Source organism: Schistocerca cancellata, chromosome 2 (assembly GCF_023864275.1).
Source record: "Schistocerca cancellata isolate TAMUIC-IGC-003103 chromosome 2, iqSchCanc2.1, whole genome shotgun sequence".
In the NCBI taxonomy this organism is placed as follows: domain Eukaryota; kingdom Metazoa; phylum Arthropoda; class Insecta; order Orthoptera; family Acrididae; genus Schistocerca; species Schistocerca cancellata.
Window position 1 is genome coordinate 399,968,239 of NC_064627.1, and position 13,989 is coordinate 399,982,227.

The 13,989-nt window shown below is 41.9% G+C and overlaps 1 protein-coding gene across 3 annotated transcripts in view; it reads left to right on the plus strand.

The window, feature by feature from the left end:
• The window catches only part of LOC126161832 (protein takeout-like), a 181,677-nt gene that overhangs the window by 154,432 nt on the left and 13,256 nt on the right, over nucleotides 1-13,989 (plus strand). The window lies entirely within an intron of this gene.

Here is a 13,989-nt window from a genome sequence, read left to right on the forward strand (position 1 = left end):
AGGGTAAGAAAACCAATGTGCACTCCGTGTGCATACCGGGTGGAGTCATTCCAGATGTGGAAAGGGTCCTCCCGAATGCCATGAAGAGCACAGGGTGCAGCCAACTGCAGGTGGTTGCTCACGTCGGTACCAATGATGTGTGTCACTTTGGATCAGAAGAGATCCTCTCCGGTTTCGAGCGGCTAACAGAAGTGGTAAAGACTGCCAGTCTTGCTTGCAAGATGAAAACAGAGCTGACCATTTGCAGCATAGTCGACAGGACCGATTGCGGACCTCTATTACAGAGCCGAGTGGAGAGTCTCAATCAGAGGCTCAGACGGTTCTGCGACCGTGTAGGCTGCAGATTCCTCGACTTGCACCAAAGGGTGGTTGTGTCTCGGGTTCCACTGAATAGGTCAGGTGTCCACTACACACAGGAGGCGGCTACACGGGTAGCAGGGGCTGTGTGGCGTGGACTGGGTGGGCGGTTTTTTAGGTTAGAGGGTCTCGAGAAAACACAAAAAGGACTTCAATCACAAAGGGTTCTGGTTGAACACAGGAGGAACATATATATAGGAACCATTGGTATAACAGTTGTAAATTGTCGTAGCTGTGTTGGGAAAGTACCAGAGCTCCTAGCGCTAATAGAAAGCACTGATGCTCAAATCGTTATAGGCACTGAAAGCTGGCTAAAGCCGGATATAAGCTCAACCGAAATTTTTGCGAAGAACCTAATGGTGTTCCAAAACGATAGGCTACACATGGTTGGCGGTGGCGTGTTTGTTGCTGTCAGAAGTAGTTTAACTTGTCGCGAAATTGAAGTAGATACTTCCTGTGAGTTAGTATGGGCAGAGGTCATTGTTGGCAATCGGAATAAAGTAATAATTGGATTCTTTTACCGACATCCCAATTCAGATGATAGAGTTGCTGAAAGGTTCAAAGTAAACTTGAATTTGATTTCAAACACGTACCCAATTCATACGATAATAGTTGGTGGTGACTTTAATTTACCCTCGATATGTTGGCGAAAATACATGTTTAATTCCGGAGGTACGCATAAAATATCATCCGAAATTGTGCTAAACGCATTCTCTGAAAATTATTTCGAGCAGTTAGTTCATGAGAACACGCGAATAGTAAACGGTTGTGAAAACACACTTGACCTCTTAGCAACAAATAATCCTGACTTAATAACGAGCATCAAAACCGATACAGGGATTAGTGAACACAGGTTTGTCGTAGTGAGATTGAATATTTTAATCCTCAAATCCTAGAAAAATAAGCGAAAAATATACCTATTCCAAAAAGCAAATAAAAAATTCACTTGACGCCTTCGTGAGAGACAATCCCCACTCATTCCAAATTAATAATATAAGTGTAGACCAGATGTTACTCTGATTCAAAGAAATAGTATCGGCAGCAATTGAGAGACTTATACCAAAAAAATTAACAAACGGCGGAGCTGATCCTCCTTGATACACAAAACGGGTTAGAACACTGTTGCAGAAACAACGAAACAAACATGCTAAATTTAAACAGACGCAAAATCCCCAAGATTGGCTATCCTTTACAGAAGCTCGAAATTTAGCGCGGAGTTCAATGCGAGACGCCTATAACAGTTACCACAACGTAACTTTGTCTCGAAACCTGGCAGAAAATCCAAAGAGATTCTTGTCGTATGTGAAGTGTGTTAGCGACAAGAAACAATCAATGCCTTCTCTGCGCGATAGCAATGGAGATGCTATCGAAGACAGTGCTGTCAAAGCCGAGTTACTAAACACAGTCTACCGAAATGCCTTCACAAAAGAAGACGAAGTAAATATTCCAGAATTCGAATAGAGAACAGCTGCCAACATGAGTAACGTATAAATAAATATCCTCGGAGAAGTGAAGCAACTCAAATCACTTAATAAAAGCAAGCCTTCTGGTCCAGACTGTATACCAATTATGTTCCTTTCGGAGTGTGCTGATGCATTAGCTCCACACTTAACAATCATATACAACCGTTCACTCGACTAAAGATCCGTACCCAAAGATTGGAAAGTTGCACAGGTCACACCAATATTCAAGAAAGGTAGTAGGAGTAATCCACTAAATTACAGGCCCATATCGCTAAAGTCGATATGCAGCAGGATTTGAGAACACATATTGTGTTCGAACATTATGAATTACCTCGAAGGAAACGCTCAATTGACACACAGTCAACATGGGTTTAGAAAACATCGTTCCTGTGAAACACAACTAGCTCTTTATTCACATGAAGTGCTGAGTGCTATGACAAAGGCTTTCAGATCGATTCCGTATTCCTGGATTTCCGAAAGGCTTTTGACACTGTGTCACACAAGCGGCTCGTAGTGAAATTGCATGCTTATGGAATATCATCTCAGTTATGTGACTGGATTAGCGATTTCCTGTCAGAGAGGTCACAGTTCGTAGTAACTGACGGAAAGTCATCGGGTGAAACAGAAGTGATTTCTGGCGTTCCCCAAGGTAGTGTTATAGACCATTTGCTGTTCCTTATCTATATAAACGATTTGAGAGACAATCTGAGCAGCCTTCTTCGGTTGTTTGCAGATGACGCTGTCGTTTATCGAGTAATAAAGTCAGCAGAAGATCAAAACAAACTGCAGAACGATTTAGAAAAAATATCTGAATAGTGCGAAAAGTGGCTGTTGACCCTAAATAACGAGAAGTGTGAGGTCATCCACGTAAGTGCTGAAAGGAACTCGTTAAACTTCGGTTACACGATAAATCAGTCTAATCTAAAAGCTATAAATTCAACTAAATACCTAGGTATTACAATTACGAACGGCTTAAATTGGAAAGAACACATAGAAAATGTTGTGGGGAAGGCTAACCAAAGGCTGCGTTTTATTGGCAGGACCCTTAGAAAATGTAACAGACCTACTAATGAAACTGCCTACACTACGCTTGTCCGTCCTCTTTTAGAATACTGCTGCGCGGTGTTGGATCCTTAGCGGGTAGAACTGACGGAGTACATCGAAAAAGTTCAAAGATAGGCAGCACGTTTCGTACTATCGCGAAATATGGGAGAGAGTGTCACAGAAATGATAGAGGATTTGGGCTGGAAATCATTAAAAGAAAGGCGTTTTTCGTTGCGATGGAATCTTCTCACGAAATTGCAAGCACCAAATTTCTCCTCCGAATGCGAAAATATTTTGTTGACACCAACCGACATAGGGAGGAACGATCACCACGATAAAATAAGGGAAATCAGAGCTCGTACGGAAAGATATAGGTGTTCATTCTTTCCGCGCACTATACGAGATTGAAATAATAGAGAATTGTGAAGGTGGTTCGATGAATCCTCTGGCAGGAACTTAAATGTGATTTGCAGAGTATCCATGTAGATGCAGATGTAGATGTGGAATATTTTCATACCTTACCAGCAATTTTATCTCCTTTACAGATACAGGGTGGTTCAGTGTAATTATGAAATATATTAGAACTGTAAATGTGAGGTTAGTTTGATTTCTGGATGAACTTTTTCCAGTTCTGGCACTGCTGATATAATCTGATTAGATATTCAGACAAGGATACGTACGCTTAATCAAAATATTGCATTTAATTGACATGTTGCTCTTCCTCGCCTCTTCGCACCAGACCTGAATATCGAAACCTGTTGTTTATCGAGAACACTCATTGTTTCATAGGAAATTTCTGCTACCTGTGCGGTACATTCCGATTGTCATCAGAAATATATAAATAAACCTCTCAAAGGTGTCCAAAATCTTCAGCACAGCGCTCTCTCCGGAATATAGTTCTATGATATAATATCTTACACGCAATAAGTAATTAACTCAGAAACTTTTCAGAACAGCAACAAATAAGATATTTTCTTTTGTACCATAACCGCTTGATATTCATCGACCTACTGTATAAGACGAATTGATGACTTCCAAGTTTTAATTTCCCAGTCAGAACACTTACCATGAATTCATTTTCAAGGGATGTGTGAATCGAGCTATATGAGTCAGCATGTAGCTCTTAACGTGGTATGGCATTATATATGATTGATTTTACTGCTGTGACAATCCCTTAGTTTTACGGGCCTTAACTTTTACAGATGGATGTACAGGTCTTTGCCGACACATTTCATGTGGAGATGTTAAATTGCTTCACTAAATGAGTTTTTGCTGACGTGAAGTTTGTTTCGTGTCCTTGTGAAGCAGACGAGTTTAAATCCGTTGACACCTGGTTAAGGTTAATTGAAAACCACAATTTACTGCAACTGATTGGCTGTCTTATTCTCTTGCTAATGCATGATAAATGGAAAGCAGAACAAGAAAATTCCATTCTCACCAGAATAATGACAATTAAAGCAGTGGGAATATAACAAAGCCAGTACGTTAATCTCACTCACAGGAAGTGAACTACCAACATTGTAAGATCTATTTCTCTGAACAACAGAAGTTAAATCTGAACACGACTGAAGGCACATCTAGAGAGTTAAAAGAGTTGCAAACAAAATATTACGCCACGTAGCTAGAGAAATCCTCACAGGTTGTAGCATGAAAATGGCCGTCGGATCGTAACCTCAAATCAAATAAACATCGTTCATAAGCCAGCTCCATCAAGTGCAGAGAAGCGGGAAATAACAATTCCCGTAGGGAGGTGGAAGCAGAAACAGAATGAGTAAAACTTTGTCTACTGTGGACAGGACACGATAACGCGCTACACTCCCCCAACAGGTCTCCTGTTAACCAGCTGACTCTATCTCCTAAGTATTGCCTACAGATTTACATTAAGTTTACAGGCCGAAGATAGTGGTATGCTCAGCAACTGATAAACCGGATACTGAATGGCTATGCAACAGCTTAGCTTCACAGAACTCGCTTAAAATGAATAATTCGAAAGAATACTACTAAATGAATGTCTTTCACAATTATCGCTGTTAGCAAACGAACTTTACAAAATTCAATGACAAAATTGTGACCAATTCCAACAAGTTTACTAAAATAGCCGAAAACCAAATTCCCAAACAAAACGGAAAAAAATGGCTCTGAGCACTATGGGACTCAACTGCTGAGGTCATTAGTCCCCTAGAACTTAGAACTAGTTAAACCTAACTAACCTAAGGACATCACAAACATCCATGCCCGAGGCAGGATTCGAACCTGCGACCGTAGCGGTCTTGCGGTTCCAGACTGCAGCGCCTTTAACCGCACGGCCACTTCGGCCGGCCAAAACGGAAAGATGCTATTGTTGAAATGACTGTGAACAGGCAGTAAAATTTGGATACAAGACGCGCGCAAACCTTGGAAGAGCTACAAACAAAGAGATAGATTATAGCCAGCATAGAGAAATTGAGTCCAAGTCCATGCTACGCCGTAGCGGAGAAGTGAACTAACTGTTCCCGGGCTGAGCCGCCATTTGTAGGTCTAGTGATGTCGATGAGAGACAACGAAAGAAAACCGAAGAACAAAAGAAATGTATGTTTACTTCATAACTCCTGCTGAATAATAAAGCCTGACTTAATAATTTTCTATTTTTCCGTATTAGGGCTACAGCAAAAGACGTGAAGTTGTAATCTAGAATGTCGGTATTGTTTAGTGCAAGCACGAGCGTAAATGCAACAAAATATCGATTCCAAAATCCTGCATGAAACTTACGAAGTAGCAGGTAATGAGAATATTCTACCATTCAATAAGTTTTTCACTTTCGGTTCTCATTTAAAATTTCTTGGCACATTCTATTCTTCGGTTTTCCCCCTTAATTTTTTTTTTACATGAAAAAGTTTTATCTGCCTTCCTTTAGACAATTTTATCATAGTTTTCCTTCAGTAATTTTGGACTTTAATAAGTATAATCTCCAATATAACTTGAACTTGCCATTTCATATTTCATTTTCACACGTGTTTCTAACAAAGATACATGGGCCTTTTTTTTTGGTCATCAGTCTACTGACTGGTTTGATGCGGCCCGCCACGAATTCCTTTCCTGTGCTAATCTCTTCATCTCAGAGTAGCACTTGCAACCTACGTCCTCAGTTATTTGCTTGACGTATTCCAATCTCTGTCTTCCTCTACAGTTTTTGCCCTCTACAGCTCCCTCTAGTACCATGGAAGTCATTCCCTCATGTCTTAGCAGATGTCCTATCATCCTGTCCCTTCTCCTTATCAGTGTTTTCCACATATTCCTTTCCTCTCCGATTCTGCATAGAACCTCCTCATTCCTTACCTTAACAGTCCACCTAATTTTCAACATTCGTCTGTAGCACCACATCTCAAATGCTTCGATTCTCTTCTGTTCCGGTTTTACCACAGTCCATGTTTCCCTACCATACAATGCTGTACTCCAGACGTACATCCTCAGAAATTTCTTCCTCAAATTAAGGCCGGTATTTGATATTAGCAGACTTCTCTTGGCCAGAAATGCCTTTTTTGCCATAGCGAGTCTGCTTTTGATGTCCTCCTTGCTCCGTCCGTCATTGGTTATTTTACTGCCTAGGTAGCAGAATTCCTTAACTTCATTGACTTCGTGCCCATCAATCCTGATGTTAAGTTTCTCGCTGTTCTCATTTCTACTACTTCTCATTACCTTCGTCTTTCTCCAATTTACTCTCAAACCATACTGTGTACTCATTAGACTGTTCAATCCGTTCAGCAGATCATTTAATTCTTCTTCACTTTCACTCAGGATAGCAATGTCATCAGCGAATCGTATCATTGATATCCTTTCACCTTGGATTTTAATTCCACTCCTGAACCTTTCTTTCATTTCCATCATTGCTTCCTCGATCTACAGATTGAAGAGTAGGGGCGAAAGGCTACAGCCTTATCTTACACCCGTCTTAATACGAGCACTTCGTTCTTGATCGTCCACTCTTATTATTCCCTCTTGGTTGTTGTACATATTGTATATGACCCGTCTCTCCCTATAGCTTACCCCTACTTTTTTCAGAATCTCGAACAGCTTGCACCATTTTATATTGTCGAACGCTTTTTCCAGGTCGACAAATCCTATGAAATTGTCTTGATTTTTCTTTAGCCTTGCTTCCATTACTAGCCGTAACGTCAGAATTGCCTCTCTCGTCCCTTTACTTTTCCTAAAGCCGAACTGATCGTCACCTAGCGCATTCTCAATTTTCTTTTCCATTCTTCTGTATATTATTCTTGTAAGCAGCTTCGATGCATGAGCTGTTAAGCTGATTGTGCGATAATTCTCGCACTTGTCAGCTCTTGCCGTCTTCGGAATTGTGTGGATGACGCTTTTCCGAAAGTCAGATGGTATATCGCCAGACTCATATATTCTACACACCAACGTGAATAGTCGTTTTGTTGCCACTGCCCCCAATGATTTTAGAAATTCTGATGGAATGTTATCTATCCCTTCTGCCTTATTTGACCGTAAGTCCTCCAAAGCCCTTTTAAATTCCGATTCTAATAGTGGATCCCCTATCTCTTCTAAACGACTCCTGTTTCTTCTTCTATCACATCAGACGAATCTTCACCCTCATAGAGGCTTTCAATGTATTCTTTCCAACTATCTGCTCTCTCCTCTGCATTTAACAGTGAAATTCCCGTTGCACTCTTAATGTTACCACCGTTGCTTTTAATGTCACCAAAGGTTGTTTTGACTTTCCTGTATGCTGAGTCTGACCTTCCGACAATCTTTTTCGATGTCTTCACATTTTTCCTGCAGCCATTTCGTCTTAGCTTCCCTGCACTTCCTATTTATTTCATTCCTCAGCGACTTGTATTTCTGTATTCCTGATTTTCCTGGAACATGTTTGTACTTCCTCCTTTCATCAATCAACTGAAGTATTTCTTCTGTTACCTATGGTTTCTTCGCAGCTACCTTCTTTGTACCTATGTTTTCCTTCCCAACTTCTGTGATGGCCCTTTTTAGAGATGTCCATTCCTGTTCAACTGTATTGCCTACTGCACTATTCCTTATTGCTGTATCTATAGCGTTAGAGGATTTCAAACGTATCTGGTCATTCCATAGTACTTCCGTATCCCACTTCTTTGCGTATTGATTCTTCCTGACTAATGTCTTGAACATCAGCCTACTCTTCATCACTACTATATTGTGATCTGAGTCTATATCTGCTCCTGGATTTCGGAATCTCTGACTGACCATGATGTAATCTAATTGAAATCTTCCGGTATCTCCCGGCCTTTTCCAAGTATACCTCCTCCTCTTGTGATTCTTGAACAGGGTATTCGCTATTACTAGCTGAAACTTGTTACAGAACTCAATTAGTCTTTCTCCTCTTTCATTCCTAGTCCCAAGCCCATATTCTCCTGTAACCTTTTCTTCTACTCCTTCCCCTACAACTGCATTCCAGTCACCCATGACTATTAGATTTTCGTCCCCCTTTACATACTGCATTACCCTTTCAATATCCTCATACACTTTCTCTATCTGTTCATCTTCAGCTTGCGACGTCGGCATGTATACCTGAACTATCGTTGTCGGTGTTGGTCTGCTGTCGATTCTGATTAGAACAACACGGTCACTGAACTGTTCACAGTAACACACCCTCTGCCCTACCTTCCTATTCATAACGAATCCTACACCTGTTGTACCATTTTCTGCTGCTGTAGATATTACCCGATACTCATCTGACCAGAAATCCTTGTCTTCCTTCCACTTCACTTCACTGACCCCTACTATATCTAGATTGAGCCTTTGCATTTCCCTTTTCAGATTTTCTAGTTTCCCTACCACGTTCAAGCTTCTAACATTCCACACCCCGACTCGTAGAACATTATCCTTTCGTTGATTATTCAGTCTTTTTCTCATGGTAACCTCCCCCTTGGCAGTCCCCTCCCGGAGATCCGAATGGGGGACTATTCCGGAATCTTTTGCCGATGGAGACATCATCATGACACTTCTTCAATTACATGGGGCTTATGAATGTTATTTCCATCTGTTATAAAGACATTGCATTTGCAACGCTTTATCATAAATTTGCTATCATTTACTAAGCGCCCTGCAAATGGTGGTTGCAATATGGGAACGCTACACTAACGCCAGTGGGCGGTCTACTTATTTTTAGTAAGTCTATGGCTGTGGCATGTTATTTAGCGCTTCCTGTGGTGTCACGTTGTAGGATTGACCTCCTGATTTGTGAAAGTATTTTGCGGTTGATACGAAAAAATTCTCATCAGAATCGATAGCAAACCGACACCGACAATGATTGTCCAGGTATACGTGACGACGTCGAAAGTGAAAGAAAAAGAGGCTTAGAAAGTATATAGAAGGAAGCGTTACGGTACTAGGAATGAGAGAGAAGAAACACTAACTGAGTTCTGCAGTAAATTTCAGCTAGTAATAGCGAAGATCGTGTTCGAGAATCACAAGAGGAGAAGATATACTCGGAAAAGGCGGAGTGTTGCGGGAAGATTTCAGTTAGATTACATCATGGTCAGACTGAGATTCAGAAATCGGATACTGGATTGTAAGACATACCCAAGTGATGATAGACTCATATCAAAATTGTAGTAGTGATAAAGAGTAAGATGAACTTTAAGAGATTAGTCAGAAAGAATCAATGCGCAAAGGATTGGGATACGGAAGTACTAAGGAATGAAAAGTTACGCTTGAAGTTTTCCAAGAGTATAGATACTGCAATAAGGAGTGGCGCAGTAGACAGTTCCGTTGAATGGGAATGGACATCTCCGGATAAGACAGTCACAGAACTTGGAAAGAAAAGCGTATGTACAAAGAAGGCAACAGCAAAGAAACGATGAGTAACGGAAGAAATACTGTACTTGATCGTTGAAAGAAGGAAGTACAAAAATGTTCAGCGAAATTCAGGAATACAGAAATACAAGCCAAGAATGAAATAAAGAGGAAGTGCAGAGAAGTTAAGACGAAATGGCTGCACGAAAATTTTGAAGACATCGAAAAAAGAGGTTGTTGGAAGGACTGATTCAGGTCATAGGAAAATCCATACAACCTTCGGTGAAATTGGAAGCAGGGGTGGTAACATTATGTGTGAGTTAAATGAGGAGGAGATAATGGATAGGTGAAATGAGTAGATTGAAGGCCTCTATGAGGGAGAGGACTTGCCTGTTGAAGTGATAGAAAAAGAGATAGATTCTATAGGCAAGAGATAGAGGATCCAGTATTAGAATTTAGAAGAGGTTTAGGACTTAAGATCAAATGGGGCAAAAGGTATAGATAAAATTCCATCAGAATTTCGGAAATCATTGAGGAATGTGGCAACGAAACGATTATTAACGTTGGTGTGTAGAATATGTGAGCCCGACGATATACCATCTGAATTTCGAGATAACATCATCCATACAATTCCGAGGATTGCGTGAGCTGGCAAGAGCGAGAATCATCGCACTAGGAGAGTAACAGCTCATGCATGCAAGCTGATGACAAGAGTAATATACGAAAGAACGGAAAAGAAATTGAGGATCTGTTATATGACGATCAGTTTAGCTGTAGGAAATGTAGGGCACCAGAGAGGCAATTTTGACTTTGCGATTGATAAAGGAAGCAAGAATAAAGAAAAGTCAAGACATGATCATAGGATATATCGGCCTATAAAAGGCGTTCGACGGTGTAAAATGGTGAAAGACGTTCGAAATTCTGAGAAAGACAGGAGTAAGCTATACGGTATGACGGGTAATATACGATAAGTACAAGAGCCAAGAGGGATTAATAAGTGTAGAAAAAGAAGAAGAAGAAGAAGAACTTTAACAAAGCCATCACCGAACAGCTATTGTTTAGTGAACATCCTGCGGTACCGGAGTCACTACCTTCAGTGTCGTGTGCTAAACTTAATGCGGTTAGGATAACTTCCCTTAAAGACTCTCCTCTTAACAGCCAGGCCTGGACTGCAGAAACGCATAGAAGTAGAAACACGCCGAGACAAACTTATTTACTTGCCCACTGTATAGGGCCTCGTACCATTGTACTACGCCTTGCCCATCACAGGTTGCAGTGCCACAAATCAGTCCAGGACGCAACTGCTACGCTTAACTTCCTGCGTCCTTCGGTATCGTATATGATACGTTTATTTAGTCGCGCGTTGATTCTGACGGGTTGAGCTGCTGGTATCGTATGCTTTAGTTATGCGCTTGCCGTCTGTCAAGTGTTTCACATTCTTACCGATCCCAGCAGATGGCAGCCGGGTTCAGTAGTAGCGGATTTTGTACTGCAACGACATGTGGAACAGCTTTATCAGTTGTCATTACTTCTTATGTTTTTATATCTTGTTTTTAAAATGTTTTTTGAAAAAACACGACGAGAAATCCAGTGGCTGAAAGTGATATGACTATTACTAACGAACAGTTTTCGGCATGGTATCACTCACGATACCCAGGGATTCCATTATTACAATTATAAATGTTAGCCATATCAATTTTTTGGTGGACACTGAACTACTAACGCCTAAGTATCATGCCTTTGACTTTAAAATTTTGAAAGGGTTGTGGGGAAACATGAAAGGTGAGGGAGAACAAAAAAAATTGCCACTAAAAATAATGCATCATTTTGTGGAATTTCTCATCGCTGCTGCATGGCTAGAATACAGACAGGATGCTATCCAAAATAAATGGGCAATAAAGGAAATTATGCAGTATTACGCATTCAAACTTGACATTGTGAATAATACGATCTACTACAAGAGGCTTGTTAAACAAAATGATAGCAGTTCAGAAGAGAATGATGGACAGCATGAGTCCAAATGTCCAACTGTACCTCGGGATATGCCACCGGTTCGGTCTTGATCGTCAAAAGATTTACACATGCCAGAGGTGAGAAATTCTCATCAGAAATGCAGATCGAAATGTAGGATCACAGGACGTTAGGGTCTCACCTTCATTCGTTGTACAGAATGTAAAATTGCATCACAAGTTAACGCAACTGTCTCTTGAAGTTTCACAGTATGTAACCAAAAAAATTACGTTAGTTGAAGTTAAAGCTTAAATTTCCAACGTAAGGACGTAATGTGTTTCCCATCCTTTCATGTATATTACGCAACACTTTAATCCACAGGTACCAATATGATACTACCTGTAAAATTTTATTAAAACAAATAAAAGTAATATTTTATGCTAATCCATGCATATAATAGCTCAGAAATGGAATTTGATTAAAATAGGAGATAATATGTGCCTTCAGGACGCAGGAGGTCAGGTCGGCATTGGGCCGGCTGCCCTTCTATGGGCGCGAAATGTAAAGAAGTTCATGCCAAAGAAGAAAAGATGTAATGGCCTATGTTGTCCATTCCTTACGTTGTCACAGGTGAAACAACCACTTATAAAAGCTTTGAATTAAAGCTAAATGGGTACCACACTAAAGATAAAGGTAAATGAACAATTGGCACTTAACAAGCAAGAGAACAGCAGAGAACTTCGCAAGTATTAAAAAAAAACTGAGTTCACAAAATGACTTCCAGCAGAAATTCACCTAAAACCCAATCCGGATACGGCAAATGAAGACGAAATTAGCTTACAAATTAAAACATAATAGATAATAAAAGATTTCTTTAAGACGGAATTGTTACAGTATTCCTGGAATCTTCTGGCCTAAAAGTCTGAAAACAAAATAACATTATCCACGAAAAATATTTGGCAAACTGACAAAATTGCAGTCAATGGAAAAATGGAACCAAACATTCACTACACACAAACCACTACATAAAAAGCGAGGCCGAACGGATGTCAATGATCATACTGTTTTCCCTTCTGCCTGTCCCATACAGAATATTATTTCAGTGCCTCCTGGACCGAGCACAACAACAACTTGAAACGAAAAATTTGCTAATATGGAACAAGTTTCAAATCATATAGATCATGCCCAGAAGATATTTCAATTCTGGAACTACACTCCTGGAAATTGAAATAAGAACACCGTGAATTCATTGTCCCAGGAAGGGGAAACATCCAGTCCCAAACATGCTCAATGGGGGACAGATCCGGAGATCTTGCTGGCCAGGGTAGTTGACTTACACCTTCTAGAGCACGTTGGGTGGCACGGGATACATGCGGACGTGCATTGTCCTGTTGGAACAGCAAGTTCCCTTGCCGGTCTAGGAATGGTAGAACGATGGGTTCGATGACGGTTTGGATGTACCGTGCACTATTCAGTGTCCCCTCGACGATCACCAGTGGTGTACGGCCAGTGTAGGAGATCGCTTCCCACACCATGATGCCGGGTGTTGGCCCTGTGTGCCTCGGTCGTATGCAGTCCTGATTGTGGCGCTCACCTGCACGGCGCCAAACACGCATACGACCATCATTGGCACCAAGGCAGAAGCGACTCTCATCGCTGAAGACGACACGTCTCCATTCGTCCCTCCATTCACGCCTGTCGCGACACCACTGGAGGCGGGCTGCACGATGTTGGGGCGTGAGCGGAAGACGGCCTAACGGTGTGCGGGACCGTAGCCCAGCTTCATGGAGACGGTTGCGAATGGTTCTCGCCGATACCCCAGGAGCAACAGCGTCCCTAATTTGCTGGGAAGTGGCGGTGCGGTCCCCTACGGCACTGCGTAGGATCCTACGGTCTTGGCGTGCATCCGTGCGTCGCTGCGGTCCGGTCCCAGGTCGACGGGCACGTGCACCTTCCGCCGACCACTGGCGACAACATCGATGTACTGTGGAGACCTCACGCCCCACGTGTTGAGCAATTCGGCGGTACGTCCACCCGGCCTCCCGCATGCCCACTACACGCCCTCGCTCAAAGTCCGTCAACTGCACATACGGTTCACGTCCACGCTGTCGCGGCATGCTACCAGTGTTAAAGACTGCGATGGAGCTCCGTATGCCACGGCAAACTGGCTGACACTGACGGCGGCGGTGCACAAATGCTGCGCAGCTAGCGCCATTCGACGGCCAACACCGCGGTTCCTGGTGTGTCCGCTGTGCCGTGCGTGTGATCATTGCTTGTACAGCCCTCTCGCAGTGTCCGGAGCAAGTATGGTGGGTCTGACACACCGGTGTCAATGTGTTCTTTTTTCCATTTCCAGGAGTGTATGAGGACTGCACAGAAAGTAATGCACCGCATTTTTGTCAACAAT